This window comes from Pristiophorus japonicus, chromosome 18, assembly GCF_044704955.1.
Source record: "Pristiophorus japonicus isolate sPriJap1 chromosome 18, sPriJap1.hap1, whole genome shotgun sequence".
NCBI lineage: Eukaryota > Metazoa > Chordata > Chondrichthyes > Pristiophoridae > Pristiophorus > Pristiophorus japonicus.
In genome coordinates, this window is record NC_091994.1 from 32,671,410 (window position 1) to 32,679,561 (window position 8,152).

An 8,152-nucleotide genomic window follows, 5' to 3' on the forward strand; every position below is an offset into this window, starting at 1 on the left:
TATTCCAAAAGCTTATAGAGACTAAGAACTTGACTCTAGAGGCAGCAGCGCTGGTCGCACAGACATTCTTGGCAGGCGAAGAAGAAACGAGGCTGATCTATACTTCGGGTACGACAACCAACGAGGCATCGGAACAAGGCGTTCACATTGTGAAACAAACCGCTACCCCCACACACAGACAAAGGCAGGAGAGCAGGCCTTCAACAGCAGACAGTGGTGCCAGAAGCCATCAAAGTCAAGGGCCACATGAACGGCCGATCACACCTCATCAACCCATAATGCGAGCAATCAGCAACAGATTGAGAGAAGCTCAAGGGAGATCAGCCAGACGCAGCTCATCCTTCGGAAACAATGGAAACGGTCTGTGTTGGAGATGTGGGGGAAGGCACTCAACCAGGGTGTGTCGATTTCAGCATGCCATTTGCAGAAACTGCAACTACACAGGGCATCTGCCTCGCATGTGCAGAAAAGCAGCAGCTCGGCTGGTATACGAATTGGAAGGGTCGGAAAGCGGACCAGAAAACAGTTGGAACAGTGCACGGGACGCTGAGGTACAGCGGGTTAACACGATCAATGTCCACTGTTCTTACACCAAGACGCCTCCAATTATGATGAGGGTTCTGCTCAACGGGATACCCGTCAACATGGAACTGGACACGGGGGCCAGTCAATCCCTCATGAGCATTCAACAATTTGAACAGCTGTGACCGACCGCACAAAAGCAACAGACCAAAACTCACAAAGATCGACACCAAACTAAGGACCTATACTAAAGAAATCATCCCAGTCCTTGGCAGCGCCATGCTCTCAGTCACACACAAAGGGATGATGCACCAACTTTCCCTGTGGATTGTCCCTGGGGATCTCCCAGCCCTGTTGGGGAGAAGCTGGCTAGCAGAACTTAATTGGAAATGGGATGATGTTCACGCCATGTCGTCAGAGGAACGGACCTCCTGCTCAACAGTCCTAAGCCATTTTGAACATCTCTTTCAGCCAGGTGTGGGCACCTTCAAAGGGGCTAAAGTTAGAAGCTACATCACACAGAATGCCAGACCGGTCCATCACAAGGCTAGAGCTGTGCCTTATGTGATGAGGGAAAAGATTGAAAACAAACTGGACCGGCTTCTGCGGGAAGGCATAATTTCTCCCGTGCAATTCAGCGACTGGCCAAGCCCCATCGTCCCCGTCATGAAGCCTGATGGATCCGTGCGAATCTGTGGTGATTACAAGTCTACCATAAACAGAGTCTCCCTATAGGACCAATACCCCGCTGCCCAGAGCGGAGGACCTATTTGCCACGTTGGCTGGAGGAAAACTTTTCTCGAAACTTGACTTCACATCTGCGTATATGATGCAAGAACTGACCGAAGAGTCTAAGCTACTCACCACCATCAACACACATCGAGGCCTTTTTGTGTACAATCGATGCCCATTCGACATCAGGTCGGCAGCTGCTATATTCCAGCGCAACATGGAAAGTCTGCTCAAGTCCATCCCAGGGACGGTTGTGGTTCAAGATGACATACTCATCACGGGCAGGGACACCGACTCTCATCTCCGCAATCTTGAGGCAGTACTAAGTCTATTGGATCAGGTAGGCCTAAGAGTTACGAAATCCAAGTGCCTGTTTCTCGCACCCGAGGTTGAATTTTTGGGCAGAAGGATTACCGCTGATGGAATCCGCCTTACCGAATCCAAAACCGAAGCGATTCGCCTGGCACCCAGGCCCCGGAATGTCTCTGAACTGCGCGCCTTTCTTGGGCTACTCAATTACTTTGGGAACTTTATGCAGAACTTGAGCACGCTGCTGGAGCCTTTCCACGTGCTACTCAGAAAGGGGTGCGATTGGTTTTGGGGGACGCCCAAGAACGCGCCTTCAATAAGGCACGCAACCTTCTATGTTCCAAGAGTGTTTTAGCCTTTTTTGACCCAGGTAAAAAGTTAGTCCTTACGTGTGATGTGTCAGCATACGGGATCGGGTGCATTTTACAGCACGTTAATGATGTGGGTAAATTGCAGCCCGTTGCTTATGCCTCCAGGTCACTTTCGCGGGTGGAGCGCGGGTACGGAATGGTTGAGAAGGAGGTGCTCATGTGCGTGTACGGTGTCAAAAAGATGCACCAATACCTTTTCGGGGCCAAGTTTGCGTTAGAAACCGACCACAAACCCCTCGCGTCCCTACTATCCGAGTGCAAGGCAATCAACGCCAATGCCTCGGCGCACATTCAGCGGTGGGCACTCATGCTGGCGGCTTATGACTACACGATAAGGCACAGACCAGGCACAGACAACTGTGCCGACGCGCTTAGCAGGCTATCCCTGGCGACCACAGAAGGGTCCGACAAACAGGACTGCGAGATGGTCATGGCAATCAATGCCTTTGAATCCACAGGTTCGCCCATGATGGCTCACCAAATCATAGCCTGGACGACCAGCGACCCCACGTTATCTCTAATTAAAAGATGCGTTTTAACCGGTGACCACCTCGTGATGCCTGTCCCGAGGAGGTTAGACCCTTTCATAGGCGCATGCATGAACTCTCACTACAGGCAGACTGCCTGATGTGGGGCAACCGAGTAGTTATGCCCTTACGAGGCAGGGAGGCGTTTGTCCGGGAGCTCCATCGCGAGCACCCGGGGATCGTCCTTATGAAGGCCACAGCCAGATCTCATGTCTGGTGGCCTGGCATTAACACGGACTTGGAGCTCTGCATCCGTCGGTGCACCATTTGTGCCCAACAGTAATGCCCCCAGGGAAGCCCCCCTAAGCCCCTGGCTCTGGCCCACCAAACCGTGGTCGCGGGTGCATGTAGACTATGCGGGCCCATTCATGGGCAAAATGTTCCTTGTAGTCGTTGGTGCATTTTCAAAATGGATCGATTGCGCCATTTTAAACTCGAGCACCACCTCCACCACTGTGGAGAGCCTTGGAACCATGTTTGCAACGCACGGCATTCCTGACATATTGGTCAGTGATAATGGTCCGTGCTTCACCAGCGCAGAATTTCATGATTTTAGAGTTGACCACGGTATAAATCACGTTAAGATGCCACCTTTCAAGCCGGCCTCCAATGGCCAGGCGGAGCGAGCAGTGCAGACCATTAAACAAGGCAAGCTCAGAATCCAAGGTTCCACGCTACAGAGTCACCTGTCACGGCTGCTGCTGGCATACAGATCTCGTCCACATTCATTGACTGGGGTTCCCACCGCGCAACTATTGATGAAACAAACCTTAAAGACCAGGCTCTCGTTAATCCTCCCACACATGCATGAAATTGTTGAGGCTAAGCGTCAAAAGCTAACTGAGTACCATGACCAAAATTCGAGTGGGAGGTGGAATGAGATAGGGGACAAAGTGTTTGTGCTAAACTATGGCCGGGGTCCCAAATGGCTTGCAGGGACAGTAACAGGCAAAGAGGGAAACAGGCTACTGGTTGTACAAATGGACAATGGTCAATCCTGCTGGAGGCATGTAGACCAAGTAAAAAGTAGATTCACTGATAACACTGAAGAACCAGAGGCAGACTACAATGTGGAACTCACACCACACCTGGTGGACAGACAGGTGGAACAACCTGAGGAAAGGGCACACCGAACGAAAGAGACAGCCCAGGCGAGATACCAGCAATCACACCGAACGAAAAACAGGCACCAAGGCAAACAACTGAACTACAACTAAGACGCTCCACGCGAGAGCGCAGACCACCCGAGAGACTGAATCTATAAAAGCAATATAGGGGAAGGGTAATGTCATGTATCTCACATTACTGTATATAACTGTATCTTACCATGCTATACATGACTGTAATTGGATATGACCTGTAACAATAAGCATACCTTACCACCAGCGGTGCACTTGCAGGAGACACTCCATACCTGTCCCACTGAGGTATATAAAGGGAGGTCTCAGGCAAGTGCGGGACAGGAGAGCTGGAATTAAAGGTGCAGGTCCTGAGTGACCTTGACTTCAGCATGTGTCTCGTATAAGTCAGTACATTAGAGTCAGGACTTAACACAACCAGGGAGCAAACTATTTTAGATCTGATAATGTGTAACACGTCTGGATTAATTAATGATCTTGTAGCGAAGGATCCTCTTGGGAATAGTGATCATAACATGGTAGAATTTCAAATTCAGTTTTGAGGGTGAGGAAGCTAGGTCTCAAACTAACGTCCTGAACTTAAATAAAGGTAATTACAAAGGTATGAAGGCAGAGTTGGTTAACATGGACTGGGAAAATATATTACAGGGTAAGATTGTAGAAGCGCAGTCACAAACATTTAAGATGTTTCATAACTCTCAGCAAACATTTATTCCAGCGAGAAATAAAGATGCTAAGAGAAGGATGAACCATCCGTGGCTAACTAAGGAAGTAAAGGCTGATATCAAATTGAAAACAAAGGCATACAATGTTGCAAAGGAAAGTGGAAGGCCAGAGGATTGAGAAATCTTTAGAAACCAGCAAAGGATGACTAGAAAATGCTAAAGACAGAGAAGATAGCATATGAGAGCAAACTAGCAAGAAATATAAAAACAGACAGTAAGAGCTTCTACAGGTATATAAAAAGGAAACGAGTAGCTAAAGTAAACATTAGTCCCGAAGAAGATAGTACTAGTGAATTAATAATGGGAAACAGGGAAATGACAGAGACTTTGAACAAATATTTCATGGTAGAGGACACTAAAAACATCCCAATAATTGATAATGAAGGAGCTATTGCGGGGGGAGGGGATGGGGGTGGGAAGACTGAAAACAATCACCATCACTAGAGATAAAGTCATCATCATCATCATCATCATAGGCAGTCCCTCGGAATTGAGGAAGACTTGCTTCCACTCTTAACATGAGTTCTTAGGTGGCCGTACAGTCCAATACGAGAACCACAGTCTCTATCACAAGTGGGACAAATAGTCGTTGAAGGAACGGGTGGGTGGGATTGGTTTGCCACACACTCTTTCTGCTGCCTGCGCTTGATTTCTGCATGCTCTTGATGACAAGACTCGAGGTGCTCAGCGCCCTTCCAGATGCACTTCATCCACTTAGGGCGGTTTTTGGCCCGCGACTCCCACATGTCAGTGGGGATGTTGCACTTTATCAGGGAGGCTTTGAGGGTGTCCTTGTAACGTTTCCACTGCCCACCTTTGGCTCGTTTGCCGTGAAGGAGTTCCGAATAGAGCACTTTCTTTGGGAGTCTCGTGTCTGGCATGCGGACTATGTGGCCTGCCCAGTGGAGCTGATCAAGTGTGGTCAGTGCTTCAATGCTGGCGATGTTGGCCTGGACGAGGACGCTAACATTGGTGCATCTGTCCTCCCAGGGGATTTGTTGGATCTTGCGGAGACATCGTTGGTGGTATTTCTCCAGCGACTTGAGGTATCTACTGTACATGGTCCATGTTTCTGAGCCATACAGGAGGGTGGGTATTACTACAGCCCTGTAGACCATGAGCTTGGCAGCAGTTTTGAGGGCCTGGTCTTCAAACACTCTTTTCCTCAGGCGGCCGAAGGCTGCACTGGCGCACTGGAGGCTGTGTTGGATCTCGTTATCAATGTCTGCTCTTGTTGATAGGAGGCTCCCGAGATAAGGGAAGTGGTCCACATTGTCCAGGGTCGCGCCATGGATCTTGATGATTGGGGGCAGTGCTGTGCGGCGAGGACAGGCTGTTCGAGGACATTTGTCTTTCTGATGTATTTTCCATGCTTTCGTACACCTCAGTAAATACGTCGACTATGTCCTGGAGTACTAGGCAAACTAATGGGACAAAAGGTGGACAAGTCCCCTGGACCTGATGGCATGCATCCTCGGGTCTTAAAAGAAGTGGCTGCAGTGATAATGGATGCATTGGTTGTAATCTTTCAAAATTCGCTGAATTCTGGAGAAGTCCCAGCGGACTGGAAAAATGCAAATGTAACACCTCTATTTAAGAAAGGAGGGAGACAGAAAGCAGAAAACTATAGAATCATAGAATCAGAGAAATTACCAGCACAAAAGGAGGCCATTTTGGCCCATTGTGTCTGTACCAGCTGACAAAGAGCTATCCAGCCTAATCCCACTTTGCAGCACTTGGTCCATAGCCTTGTTGGTTTAAGCACTTCAAATGAACATCCAAGCACTTTTTAAACGTGGTGAGGGTTTCTACCTCTACCACCCTTTCAGGCAGTGAGCTCAAGACCCCCACCATCCTCTGGGTGAAAACATTTTCCCTCAAATCATCTCTAAACCTCCTACATATTACTTTAAATCCATGCCCCTGGTTGTTGACCTCTCTGCTAAGCAAAATAAGTTCTTCCTATCCACTCTATCTAGGCCCCTAATTATTTTATACACCTCATTAAGGTCTCCCCTCGGCCTCCTCTGTTCCAAAGAAAACAAGCCCAGCCTATCCAATCTTTCCTCATAGCTAAACCTATTCAGTCCGGGCAACATCCTCGTAAGTCTCCTCTGTACCCTCCCTAGTGAAATCACATATTTCCTGTAATGTGGTGACCAGAACTGCACTCAGTACTCTAGCTGTGGCCTAAGTAGTGTTTTATACAGTTCAAGCATAACCTCCCTGCTCTTGTATTCTGTGCTAATAAAGGCAAGTATTCTGTATGCCTTCTTAACTACTTCATTTACCTCACCTGCTACCTTCAGGGATCTGTGGACATGCACTCCAAGGTCCCTTTGTTCCTCTACACTTCTCAGTGTCCTACCATGCAATGTGTATTCCCTTTCCTTGTTCGCCCTCCCCAAATGCATTATCTCACATTTCTGATTGAATTCCATTTGCCACTGTTCTGCCCACCTGACCAGTTAATTGATATCTTCCTGTATTCTGCAGCTTTCTTCTTCGTTATCAACTGCACAGCCAATTTTAGTATCATCTGCAAACATCTTAATCATACCCCCTACATTCTGGTCTAAATCATTGGTATAAAGCACAAAAAGCAAGAAACCTATTACTGAGTCATGTGGGACCCCACTCGAAACAGCCTTCCAGTCACAAAAACACCCATCAAGCATTACCATCCTGCCTCTGAGCCAATTTTGGATCCAACTTGCTGCTTTGCCTTGGATTCCATGGGCCTTTATTTTTGTCTCCAGTCTGCCATGTGGGATCTTATCAAAAGCAAATATAACACCAAGTCTGCTTCAGCCTCATACAGATGCTTAAAAATATTGCCATTATTTGTTTAATTGAATAAAACAAATACACAGACAAAAAGAATTAGTTAATTGTTAAATTGATCGTGATAACGAGTTCACAGGGGTATAAAGCTACAGTTAATTTTTAAACTGGAAGAAAAACAAAGGCACAGGGGAATAAGGTTACAGATAATTGATAAATTGGACATGGTCATTCATACGCAAGGGTTGAATAAATCTACTGTTAATTGTTAAACTGGATATAACTAATACAGAGGGTAAAAAGTTATAGTTGACTTTTAAATTGGACTCGGTAACCATTAATGAGGGGAATAAAGTTACAGTTAATTGCTAAATTTGACATGATATTGATTACAATTCATATAAAGTTACACTTAATTATGGAATTGAGCTTGATAACAATACACTGACTAATAAAATTACTGTTCATTTTTAAATGGGGCTTGATAACCGATGCACAGGGGGATAAAGTCACAGTTATTGTGAAATTAGTGATGATAAGTAATAAGCAGAGGAACATTTCGCAGTTAATTGTTCAATTGAATATAGCAAATAAACTGGTTAATAAAATTAATTATTGTTTAATTGGTCGTGATCATTTGCGTATTGGGCACAGCGTTACAGTTAATTGTTAAGCTGGAAATTCTAACGAACGAACAGAATAAGGGTTACAGTTAATAGTTAAATTGGTCAGGATAACCAAACACAGGGGGCATAAAGCTCCAGGGAATTGCTCAATTGGTCATGGTAACTAATATAGAGGGGAATAAAGTTACAGTTCATTGTTAAATTCGGCTTAGTAATCAGTACACAGGAGGATAATGTTAGTGTTAATGGTAAAATTGGACATAACCAGTACACAGGAGGATAATGTTAGTGTTAATGGTAAAATTGGACATGATAACCAGTACACAGGAGGATAACATTACTGTTAATGGTAAAATTGGACTTGATAACCAGTACACAGGTATAGACCAGTTAGCCTAACATCTATCATTAGGAAAA